This window comes from Neofelis nebulosa, chromosome 17 (genome assembly GCF_028018385.1).
Source record: "Neofelis nebulosa isolate mNeoNeb1 chromosome 17, mNeoNeb1.pri, whole genome shotgun sequence".
Classification (NCBI taxonomy): Eukaryota; Metazoa; Chordata; class Mammalia; order Carnivora; family Felidae; genus Neofelis; species Neofelis nebulosa.
The window spans coordinates 32,961,738-32,974,373 of NC_080798.1; the positions used below are offsets into that span (position 1 = coordinate 32,961,738).

Consider the following 12,636-nt stretch of genomic DNA (forward strand, 5'->3'; position numbering starts at 1 on the left):
ATGCTGGATACCAAATTTAATACACCCAGGACCACCAAATCATTAACTTGGACTGACCAGCAAAATCGCTCTGGGACAGGCCCCGAAGTTAAGCTTCTCCTTCTAGCTCTGAATAATTGAAGAGCACCCAGGATTTGCAAATTGAGCGATTAATAACGGCTTATCTGAGGAAATCTGGATCTCCCTGACTCTCAACAATATTCAGGTTGAGGCTGGATGTGAGAGTAAAATAAAACTTGTCACAGTCAGCCATCATTTCTAATTTCAAACGGGGGAGGGAGTCCATCCAAAGAACCTTTACTGTAATCCTTGTTTGACTTTTAAAACTTAAATGTTGCATTTTATTTTATTTTTTTAATTTTTAATGTGTGTTTATTTTTTGAGAGAGACCGACAGAACGTGAGCAGGGGAGGGGCAGAGAGAGAAGGAGACGCAGAATCCGAGGCAGGCTCCGGGCTCTGAGCTGTCAGCACAGATCCCGATGCAGGGCTCGAACCCACGAACTGCGAGGTCGTGAGCTGAGCCGAAATGGGACGCTTAACCGACGGAGCCACCCAGGTGCTCCTTAAATGTTGCCTTTTAACTTGGTGTTAGTGTTAACTGCCTAGCACTCGCCACAAACATAAAACGACGTAGATTTATTATCACGCAGCTTCCAGGGCTCTGAAATCTGAATCGAGCCTTGTTGAGTTCCATGCTCAGGGGGCTCACGAGGCTGCAGCCAGGGGGTCAGCCGCAGCTTGGTTTGGTATCTTCTTCCAGGTTCATCCAGGTTGTTCATGGAAAGCAGTTTCTTACAGTCGTAGGACTGAGGTTTCCGTTCTCTTGTCAGCTGTCAGGAAACGCTCACTCTCACTAGGTCTTAGGTTGTCTTCCTGTAAGAAAAAGTCTGATGTGTTAGCACCGGGGACGAGAAAGTCCCCAGCCTCCTTCCTGCTGATGAGCTCTCCTCTGCCTCCTCCCCACACGTTAGTCCTTATAAACGACAGAATCTTGTTTTCAAATTTAAAAACTTTATTTTTGCAGCCTGCGATCTTTTTTTTCCACAACAGAGTTTAATGTTTTGCCCGATTAATCCCCATACTCATCCCCGTACTGTCCACGTCAACATTTTTAAACCTCTCTGGAGTCTGGATTAATTACCCACCGCTGCCTGACAAAGGACCCCCCCAAATCCAACAGCTGAAGATCAGAAACACGCTTTGTGCCACCCAGTTTCTGAGAGTCAGGAAGCCAGCAGTGGCTTGGCTGGGGGTTCCGGCCCAGGGTCATGCTGTCGGCCAGGGCCGCAGGCATCTGAAGGTTTGACTGGGGCTACTGTGTGGGCTTCCGAGAGTACTCCCTTAGATGTTGGCGGGAGGCTTTCCTGGTCACATGAGCCTCCCTGTAAAATAGGACTACGTGTGACATGGCAGATGGCTTCTCCGAAAGCAAAGCGGTCTGAGGGAGAACAAGTCCTACATAAGAAATAAAAGATGTGAGCAAACAATCCAGACGGAAACCACAGAGCCTTTTACAACCTAATCTCGGCAGTGACATATCATCACCTCTGGCACAGTTCACTGGCCAGACGGCCGAAGCCTGGTACACCGTGGGGGGCGACCCCCTAACTGGGAGCCAAGGAGCATTTGGGGCCATCTTGGAGGCCAGCTCCCATCCTCCCTGTGCCTCAGGATTCATCTGTTCAATGGGGTTAATGACGCCCCAATAACTTAATCTGCATAAAAGCAGTTAGAAAAGGGGCTCCCGGATGGCTCAGTCGGTTGAGCGTCCGACTTCGGCTCAGGTCTTGATCTCGAGGTCCATGAGTTCGAGCCCCGTGTTGGGCTCTGTGCTGACAGCTCAGGGCCTGGAGTCTGCTTTGGATTCTGTGTCTCCCTCTCTCTCGGCCCCTGCCCCACTCATGCTCTGTCTCTGTCTCTCTCTCTCTCTCTCTGTCAAAAATAAATAAAACCCCAAAAAAATAGTTTGTTTTTTTTTTTAAGCAGTTAGAATCATTTCTGGCACATAACAGGCACTAAATAAACATTACTTATTGTTATTATCACTATCAATCTTGTTCAGCTGGTAAGTTGAAGAATACAGGACCTATGAGCTTATAAAGAGCCTATAAAAATAAGTTTAGACAAGAATAAAAATTATAGGCACCAAAATATGAAAAAAAAACTGCAAAATTAGGGCTAATATATGCCAGACCTTTACTCTTGGCTGTGAGCTTGTAGGAGGTCACCCTGCCATGAGAGTGACTAGAAAAACTGGCTAAGCATTTTTAAAAATTCTGTTTGAAGGGCTTCAGAGAAATACCAAATAGCCGAGACCCGAGGGACCATGATCCCAAAGAGAAGTGAACTCACTGAGGTGAGCTCAAAGTTCTCTACCGTTTTTCCCTCCACATAGATGCTAGTGCTTAAGAAGTAGCAATGGAGAGGCTGAGACCTAACCTTAAAGCATCTCAATACGCATTAGGATGATCTGAGTCCACTCTCATTGTTCCCTAGAAACTAAACTCCCTGAAGAAAAGAAGGCAGCAGCCAGAGCCTCTACAACTGTTTACACACAATAGGTAGTTATTTGATGAAAAATTGCCAAACATACTAGGAGGCAGGATGAAAAAAAAAAAAAAAAAGAAAAGAAAAACAACTGGACAGACTCACAGGTAATCCAGATATTGGAGTTATCCAAGGTGAACTTAAAAATGACTGTGATCCTCATGTGCAAGAAAATAGAACTTTCTAGAAAGAATTCTAATTCAAGAGAATTTAACCAAGGAGCTAGACTCCCTGCATTTAATAAACCCAACAGAAAGTCTAGAGGTGGAAACCACGATAGCTAAAATTAAGAACTTGATACATGGATTTGTCAGATTTGACACATCTAAAAAGAGGACTGACGATCTGGAGAGTATGGGGGTAGAAAATATCCAGTCTGAAAATGTCTGGAAAAGGAGAACGATGGAGAAAAGGGAAAAGGCAGTGTCTGAGAAGATAATGGCTGGCAATGTGACAAAACTGCCAAGGATATCAGGGGACACACTCAAGATGTGCTGTGAACCACAAGCAGAATTAAAGACAAAAACACACCATAAAATAACTGTTGAAAGCCAAAGATGAGAGAAAAATCTTAAAAGCATCTAGAGAGATTAGATATAAATATAGATATAGATGATATAGATAGACATCCATGTATATATATATTCACACACGCGTGCACCTTCACATTATGTCACCCAGGCAAGTGCATCGCAACCAAACTCTTCGTTCTATTTCACTCATATTAGATGGGAATTGAGTACGCCAACTGGTACGAAGTCTACACCCCGCCAAGATTCAAATCCATGTTGGTAAACCCTGAATCCACTGCTGTCTCTGGACAAGCAGACAAGCCGCTTCCCTGCAAGCCGCGTTCCCTCTCTGTTCCCCACCTCCTCGCCCGTCAGTGGTCCATCGCCCAAGATTATTACAAAAAGTAAAGTTACTTTTTACGAAAAGTAAAGTTACCCAACACATGAAAGTGTTGGGTCAGCTGTAATTCATGCTGAAAAGGTAAGATTCCTCTGCTCCAGGAAGCCCTCCCTGATACGGCACCTCTAGAATCACTCTTGGCGGTTTAGGACTCCTCCATGGTGCTCCCATCGTATGTATCCTCCCCATTTCTGCAGCTCTGTACTGACATTGTCTTCAGTGCCCAACCCTCCCCACTAAAAGAGAACCCAAAGTGGCAGGGTAAAGCCTTAAGTCTATATTCACAGTACCCAAACATAATTTGTAAGTTCAATGCGGGCTGACCAAGTTATAACGTGGTGGCCCCAAAGAGTTCACAGCTCTAAAATTTCTGGGCGATTACTCCGATTTAGGCACTAGGCTGAGAGTCTGCAAGCACTTTCTCATGTGATCTCCACAACAGCCTAACGGGGACACTATTATTATACCCATTTGATGGATGAAAAAAACACTTCGGCTTAGAAAAATGAAGTAGGACACACAGCGTCAGCTAGCTAGGAGGCTGAGAAGGTGGGATTGGAGTCCGTGCCCATCAGACATTACTCTTAATCCTGTTCTGCCCCCTGTTGTGGGCCAGCCCCTGTGACCTTCTGGGAAGAGTACGTCCTCCCGTGGAGATGGGTCCTATATGGGGCCACATACAACTCGGATGGCCCAGAGAGGGACTGACCAGGACCTCTCCCAGCTGCCAGCCGCAGGGGCTGTGAGAATGCACGGGAACTCAGAGCCTAAGGCCCTCGACATGAGCTCCCTTCATGCCATCCTAAAAAAGAGAAATCAAAAGCCCGTCTCTTGGTCCAAAGCTTAAGGTTAAAGAAAAAAATCCCTAGCCACAGGTAGTTAAGTGATTATAAACTGTAAAAATAAATCAGCCTGATATAATTGCTCGGAGGAAAAAGATGACCAACATATTTAAAATGTCCATTGTGCCCCCTCTCCCATCTCCATTTGGCTTCCTCTAATTACCTTCACATTTCATTTCCATCAGCAAGATGACCTGTATTTCCTTCGAGAAGTGCTGAGGAGGGGGCCTGGCTGAGGAGCAAGGCCCCTGGTGATAAATCAGGCTCGCCATTAGGAGTGAAGTGCTCATCTCGGCAGCGCTAAATGCAGGATTTATAAAGATGTCTCCGCCATCCAGCCCAATTGTGGACACCATAATAAATTCATGAACGGGTGCCAGGGTAGCGCACTTCATTATGTGTGGGGCTCCTGGCCATTAATCTAGCCGGGCGGCGGGCAGGATTCCTGGGGAAGGGAGACAAATTTATGCGGCCCAAACTTACTCATTCCATTATGGATTTAATCGGCCCAGGCTCCAGGCTGCACCGAGGCTAGGGGACCATTTTTTACACTTTGGATCAAGTGTTTGTAACTCCCCGTTGTGTCCTATTTCTTCCACAATAACGCCCTAATTTTATCCTTCACACCGCTCGCAGGGAAAGTCTTCTAGAGACCGTCATTGCTGCCACTTACGCCGGATAAAATATTTATACAATCAATTGACAGAGAGCGTTTTCCCTTAAATGTCCTATTAACATGGAAATGCTCATATGCAAAATGGGCCCAGGAGCCTCTCTAGACTCTTAACCCTTTACTTCGCCACAGAAAAGTTTGGCCCAGGGCACGGAGAAGACACAAAAGCACGGGTCACACCCGTTGAGGTAGTTGCCTCCGTCTTCTTGGGTGTTACATGCACGCGTGATGTGTGTTCAACGTGTTTGCCCACGCACGCTCCGTCATTTCTACCAAGAGGGATTAGGTAGCAATTCCTTCGGCGTGCCCTGCTAAAATGAAAACTTCTCAGTTTCCTAGTGCCTACAGCAAGACTTGCAAATCCTTGGCATGTGGACCACCACCTCCTGCACACGAGACACCGTACTTTTTCTCTAGCTAAGCCCAGATGAGGCCTCAGAATCCCTCTCAACACAGGCAGATAAGGCCAATCAATCTCCATTGAGAAGGATAACAATCGCATCACTTATGTAGTGCTTACGATGAGCAGGCAGCATGCTCCGTGATTTACCGTGTAGTGACTCATTTAATCTCCACGACAACCCTACAGGGTACGTACCGGTATCGCTCCCACGTTACAGATGGGCTGGGGAGCAATGAAGTGGATAGATATGACCGGAAGTGCACGACCAGTGAACGGTGCATTCCTAGCCCCCACAAACTCTGGAGCGCGGCACTGGAGGCCTTCCGTGATTCACTACACTCTGTTCCCCAAGTATAGCACTGATGTTGCTAAACAGACTGATCCTAAGGAGTCATCCAAAGGGAGAGGTAGGACCCTCATGGCCTGAGTGAACCGGCCACATCCTTCACACCAGTAGACTACCAGCAGGTGCAATGAGGCCTGATCTTCGGACACTTGGGCCCTTTTGACCTGAGACCCAATTCCGACCCCGAGGTGACAAGAGTCTTTGGGCTGTTCAGTCAATTGTGAGACCCCACGAGAGCAAAACCAACCCCTTCCGCAAACACGTATGAGACCTACTATGCGTCAGGTCCTGTGCAAAGCCTGCACCATGCTGGGGGTGGAGACACGAGAGGGAATAAGGCCTGCCCGTTTCCTTTGAGGAACGTACCGTTTTTCACAGCAATAAATGGCAACGAAGGGGGTGCCTGGCGGGTTCAGCTGATAGAGGATGCGACTCTTGATTTGAAGGTTGTGAGTTCGAGCCCCACACTTGGTGTAGACGTTACTTTTAAAAAATAAAATAAAATAAGATAGACAATAAAATAAGCTCTATAAAACCTGTGCACATGCCATGGGTACACAGAGCAGGAATGAGGACATAGGAGCAAAGTTCGCAGAGGGAAGATGACAACATTTAAGTGGAGCTTCAAAGATAAGCAGGATTTCACCGGGTACACTGTGCAATGGGCAAGCACAACAGAGGCATTCCAGGCAGCGGTCACGGCACAAGCAAAGGCATGGCGAGGCAATGTAGCATCATCTGCTTGGGAATGGTAAACAGAAAGAGGCTCACAAGAGCTTCTAGAACCTTCACCTATGACTCCCAGCCCTAGAACTCGGTGTCTGTCTGTTCACATGAAGCTCCTAGTGGTGTGGGGGAAGGATGTGGAGACAAGAAGAACCCTGTAAACACGCAGACCAGGAAACAGAACTCAGAGGGAGGAGACGGTGCCCCCATCTGGATGCACCGGAGCCCTTAAAGATAAAAGTCAGCTAGAGTTGTGACTTAGCGTGTGCCAGACTGAAACCGAGCACGCCAATGTGCCACTCGCTTGGACTGCGAATGGCATTTGAGACCTGTGTGCTGGCGAAGAGAGAGCTGGACAGAGATATTCAACACCTCCTTGTGTCTGGAGAGAGCTTTCTCAAGAAACGGGGGAAAAGCCAACATTGCAGGTGACCACAACCTACTGAGAAGGGAAAGAGAGCAACACCCTGAGGAGGCAAAGGATGAGCAGGACTTTGAAAACACAATCCCCAAGAAGGAGATAACCACTCTAGGGAACTCTTGGGGGCCCTGAAGAGCATCCACCAAGAAACGATTTCCATGAAACTGGTATACCAAGCTCTAAGAGGGATGAGACTCACACCAACAGAGTGAGATACAAGTAAATGCAAATGGGATCCAGAAGAACCGTAAGGAAACAGAAATGTGCTGACAAAATCGAAATCCGGGTTTCATGCAGGAAAGGGCAGAATCAATAGGTGATCATCAAGTCACGGGATGGAGAACAGGCTAGAGAAACTCTCCAGAATGTAGAAGAAAGGAAAAGGTCGTTGATGATGATGCAAGGAGAGGGAGAAGTGTGGAGAAAATACAAGGACGGGTGAAGGGAATTGTCTCTACTTTTTTGGTTATAATTTGTTAGTGGGTGCGGTAGTGCTTAAACCCCTATAATCTCAATAGTTTGCCATAAAAAAACGATTCCTCGGGGTTGCGTTGCTATCCATGGTATGTAGGTCCAAGCCCATGCAGAGCTGGGCCAGAAGAGAGGTGAATGGTTATCACCCCTCAAAATCATTAGTCTTCTCTCCAATGTCCAAAGTTGAGCATTGGTTACCTATTGTGAGGTATCCAACTATTTGCAAATTAGGTGACTTTAAAAACCACTTTACGGGGGTACCTGGGTGGCTCGGTCGGTTAAGCGTCCGGCTCTTGATTTGGGCTCAGGTCTTCACCTCATCGTTCGTGAGATTAAGCCCCACATGGTGCCCAGTGCTGACAGTGAGGAGCCTGCTTGGGATTCTCCCTCCTTCCCGCTCTCTCTGCCCTTCCCCTCCTTGCACTCTTTCCCTCTCTCAAAATAAGTAAGTAAACTTTAATAAATAAATAAACAAACAAATAAATAAATAAATACATAAAGTCACTTTAGCTTGCTCAGGATTCTGTGAGAAGGATGTAGACAGGGCTCAGCTGGACGGTTCATCTCTGAGTCACATGGTGTCAGCTGGGCTAGAGGATTCATTTTCAAAATGCTTCTCCACTCCCGCATAGGCACCCTGGTGAATGGCTGGAGGACTGGGCTCAATGGGGTCCCTTTCACTCTCCATGTAGCTCCAGCTTTGTCCACGTGGAGCAGAGAAGTCATACTTCTTACGTGGCCGCTTAGGGTACCAAAAGCGAGTGCTCCAAGGGACAGGAAGTAGAAGTTGCCTGGGCTCAGAAACCGGCACAGAGAATCTTCTGCCCAATTCTACTGGTCAGGCAGTCAGAGAGCCCACCCAGGTCCAAGAGAAGACGACACAGGACCCCAGCTCTCCATGGGAGGAGCGTCAAAACTCACAGACATCTTTAATCTGCCACAGTTTATTATATGTGACGCTCTCTTCTCTTAGGAGATTCCTAAAGGAAAATGATGCAAGGAAGATGATAAATGTGGAGAAAGGACATGCTTCTTTCCCAGGAAATCCCTCAGTCCTTCGTGAAAATAGACCCCTGGCATGTGCCTCCCTGAAGCTCGCCAGACTTGTCTGAACCCTCAGGAGCCTGTGGTTCAAGCTCAAGTTAGAGCTCTTTCTTGAAAGTTTAACAGTAAAACCTTAACTTTGTTTTTGGGAAAGAAAGAGAACTTTCCAAATCCTAAGAGAAGAGAACAGGAAGAAGAGAGAAAAACAAAACAAAGCCTGTGAGGATTATATTGGAAGATCAATGAACACATCATTTAAAATGGAAAACACGGGGGCGCCTGGGTGGCTCAGTCGGTTAAGCGTTGGACTCTTGATGTCTGCTCAGATTATGATCTCATGGTTCATGGGATTGAGCCCTACGCTAACAGCTGGGAGCCTGCTTGGGACTCTTTCTCTCCCTCTCTCTCTGCCCCTCCCCTGCTTGTGCTTACACATGCTCTCTCTCTTTGTCACAAAATAAATAAATAACCTTTAAAAAAGAACATTAAAAAAATCTTTAATGTTTTATTTACCTTTGAGAGAGAGAGGGAGAGAGAGAGAGAGAGAGAGAGAGAGGGAGGGAGAGAGAGAGAGACAAAGTGCAAGCAGGGGGAAGGGGCAGAGAGAGGGAGACACAGAATCTGAAGCAGGCTCCAGGCTCCGAGCTGTTGGCACAGAGCCCGACGCGGGGCTCAAACCCACGAACCCACTTCCACCTGAGTGGAAGTCAGGTGCTTAACTGACTGGAGCCATCCAGGTGCCCCCCCAAAAGAGAACATCCAAAAAAAGTATATAAATAAAATGGAAAACACAAAATAAAATAAATGTGAACATACACATTAGCTCTGAAAGTAAATTCACGTTCCCCAGACAATACCAACCTACGAGGGTGGAAATAGGGCCCTAGATATAGTAATTACCCCTGTGTTTCTCTTGCCTCCGTGTGCAGGGTCCTAGGTTCCAAATATGTACCCTTCAACTTGCCAAGTTGAATTTCCTCGGAGTAAAAGTAAAACTTGACTACATTCCACTTCCATGAACCTATAAAAAAATGAGAGGCCTATAAAAAAATGAGAATAAGGGGTCTAAAAAAAGGCATTGAAAAAGGACAGATTCACACACAAAGAAAGGAAAAAATAATCCAAGTCTTGGAATGAAAGAAGGTCATTTACTTAGGACAAGAATAAAATCTCCAATGAAGACATCATAAAGCTCTGTATGAAACTTCAAGATATTTAAATGTTTTGGAAATGTACACAGGACCCAAAAGAGACGCATTTGTGAGAAGGTTAATGACCCTCAGCTGCCTTCAATACATCAACTGAGAAAACAAGAAACTAAGACTAAAGATATATAGTGTATCCAACTTTGTTCCCTATAAATACTTTTTCAAGTGTTAGTACAACGTTTTCAAAAGCTTTCCACGTACTGCACTGTCGAGAAAATCTCGATGAGAAAGAAAAGTTTACAGGCCAAATTCCCCGATAGAACTAAACCAAATGGCAACAGTTCTAACAGCCACAAAGAAAATACTAGAAACGTGGATAATAAATAAATAAGTAAAAAAATTCTCATAAATAGTTATTGAGTCAAAAGGGAAATAAAAACCTCAGTTACAGACTATTTAGACAACAATAAAATGAGAACAAAACAACGCTTTGTCAGAGCTCATGGACCACTGCCAAAGTTACACTTAGGGAAAAGAAATGCAAAGCAATAAGTTGTTTTATTATTAAACAAGAAAGAATCACAATAAATGAATCAAATGTTTGTTTCCAGAATTTAACAAATGAACAACAAAACAAGCCGAAGGAAAGCTGGGTACAAATTAAATGGATAAAAACAGAAAAGAGAAGGCGCAGTATAAATGCGTAAGGTGACTCATTAAAGCTGTAAGAAAACAGACTTTATGCCGGCCAATTCAACAATAAAAAGGAAAGCAAGAATAAGCTCAAATAAAACTGGAAACGAGCGAGGGAAAGTAATAAGAGATAAGAGCTTTTTTACATGAAATAATGAAAAAAAATTACAAAATAAAATAATGAAGTCCTTTCCAAGTATAAAATAAAAGAAGAGGGGCACCTGGTTAAGCGTTCGACTTCAGCTTGGGTCACGATCTGGTGGTTCATGGGTTGGAGCCACGCATCTGGCTCTGGGCTGACAGCTCAGAGCCTGGAGCCTGCTTCGGATTCTGTGTCTCCCTCTCTGTCTCCCTCTCTCTCTGCTCCTCCCCCACTCATGCTCTGTTTCTCTCTCTCTTTCAAAAATAAATAAACTTTACAAAAAAAAAAAAGTAAAAGAAGAAAGCATAAAGGAAAAAAAAATAATAGACTACATAAATAAGAAAAGTTTCCGTAATCTCCAGAAATTAAAAATCAAAAGCATACAGCAATCTAGGAAAAAATATTTTCAATCTATACAGTTGACAGATCATCTAAATTAATAAGGGTAATATGAGCACCCTATAGAAATGGGGGAAGAATATGAATAGGCAACTCAGAGAATTAGAACTATAAATGCCCAATACATATGTAAAAAAATGTTTAATCTAAATAATAACAAAAAGATGAAAAAAAACAAAACAAGCCAGATATTTGAAAGGTAATAGCCAGAGTTGGTAAAGGTATAGATAGGCAAACTGGCTTGGAAATAAGGACCAAAAAGGCTTAAAATATCCATAACCTTTGACTTACCAACTCTCTTTCTAAAAATATATACTGAGAAAATAACCACATATTGTATACATGTTTACAAAGCTATATAATTCTAGTGTTATTCATAAGAAAAAGTAGAATTAACTAATTTCTAACAATAAGAAATTAGATAAATAACTTACGGTAAATCCATAGCATAAAATATTATGTAGTGCTTAAATCACATTTTTTGAAAAATAATGACAAAATTTCATGTTTTATTAAACAAATTATAGAACCAGCTAGACAGATACAAAGTTTATAAACCAAAATGTTAAAAGGAGCTTGAAATCCATGTGATTTTTATTTTTAAAATTTGCTTTACTATATTTTCAAGTGTTCTAAAATTAACACATATGTATCCTTGGAATCAAGTTAAATTCAATATTAAATATTTTTTTCTGAAAAATCTCAGTGCAATGGACAGTTTCTAAGAAAATGTAATTGATCAAAATTGATTTGAGGCATTTCAAAACTATCAAAAATTGCCTTTGAATAAATCTTCAGAGCTAGCCTGTCTAATATGAATATTTTCTTGGGGTTCCTGAGTGGCTCAGTCAGTTAAGCATCTGGCTGTTGGTTTTAGCTCGGGTCATGATCTCATGGTGTGTGGGTTCGAGCCCCACATTGGGCTCCGTGCTTACAGCACGGAGTCTGCTTGAGATCCTCTCCTCTCCCTCTCTCTCTGCCCCTCCCCCCCAGCTCACTCTCTCTGTCTCTCTCTCAAAAATAAATAAATAAACAAAAAAATTAAAAACATGAATACTTTCACCCTCCCAGGGGGTCAGATTACCTCCATACTAATCATCTTTCCAAAGTTAGAGAAAGTTAAAAAGCTTCCTGATTCATTTTACACTACAGAAAAATATGACAAAGATAACACAGAAATCTATAGCCCAATCGTACTTACAATATGGGCTTTTAAATGTTTTCTAAAAAAAAAAAAAAAAAAGAAAAGAAAAGAAAAAAAAAACACTTAACAAATTGAAACCAGCAGTGTGTTTAAAATACAGCTAACCAAATATGATTCCAAAATATTAGTTATCTGCGGAACTGAACAATGGGTTTAAATTAGTAACATTATTAAGACAGAAATTTACATGAGTAAATCAAAGGATAAGACCATCCAATCATTTCAATAGATTCCAAATAGGAATTGGATCAAATTCAACCTCCAGTTCTTAGTAACCTAGAAAGAGAAGCATACTTCTTTACTGTGTTAAAGTCTGGGATAGTAGTTAAAAACACGTGTTCTGGCATCGAAGCTCACGGATATGAATCCTGACTTTCTCAACTTGCTAGAGACAAACAGTGTAATCTCGGTTATGTTGGAAGGTCTAGCCTTCATCAGGCTTTTGTTTTTTTCTTTTTTGTTTTTCTTGCAGATGGCATGATGTCAACCTGGAATATCTGAGAGAAAAACAGACAAGACGCTCTTGAGATAGAAGTATTTGAGGCCTGGGGAAAGACATCAATTCACTCTGCATGGAACATCCCTTTCTATTGTTTGGAAACTTAAGAAAAAAATTTTTTTAATGATGAACAAGTATAATCTGTTCTGTTAAAAAGAAAG

General features: G+C 43.3%; 2 long non-coding RNA genes across 2 annotated transcripts; both read right to left on the reverse strand.

The window, feature by feature from the left end:
- Window positions 1-619: 619 nt before the first annotated feature.
- On the reverse strand, window positions 620-7,330 carry LOC131499083 (uncharacterized). The gene is made up of 2 exons (XR_009255715.1): window positions 6,092-7,330; window positions 620-875 (listed from the first exon to the last, which is right to left on the reverse strand). It is a non-coding gene; the product is annotated as an uncharacterized LOC131499083 (long non-coding RNA).
- A 526-nt stretch (window positions 7,331-7,856) lies between these two features.
- LOC131499453 (uncharacterized) lies at window positions 7,857-10,616 on the reverse strand. The gene is made up of 3 exons (XR_009255884.1): window positions 10,453-10,616; window positions 9,291-9,411; window positions 7,857-8,326 (listed from the first exon to the last, which is right to left on the reverse strand). It is a non-coding gene; the product is annotated as an uncharacterized LOC131499453 (long non-coding RNA).
- Between the last annotated feature and the right edge of the window lie 2,020 nt (window positions 10,617-12,636).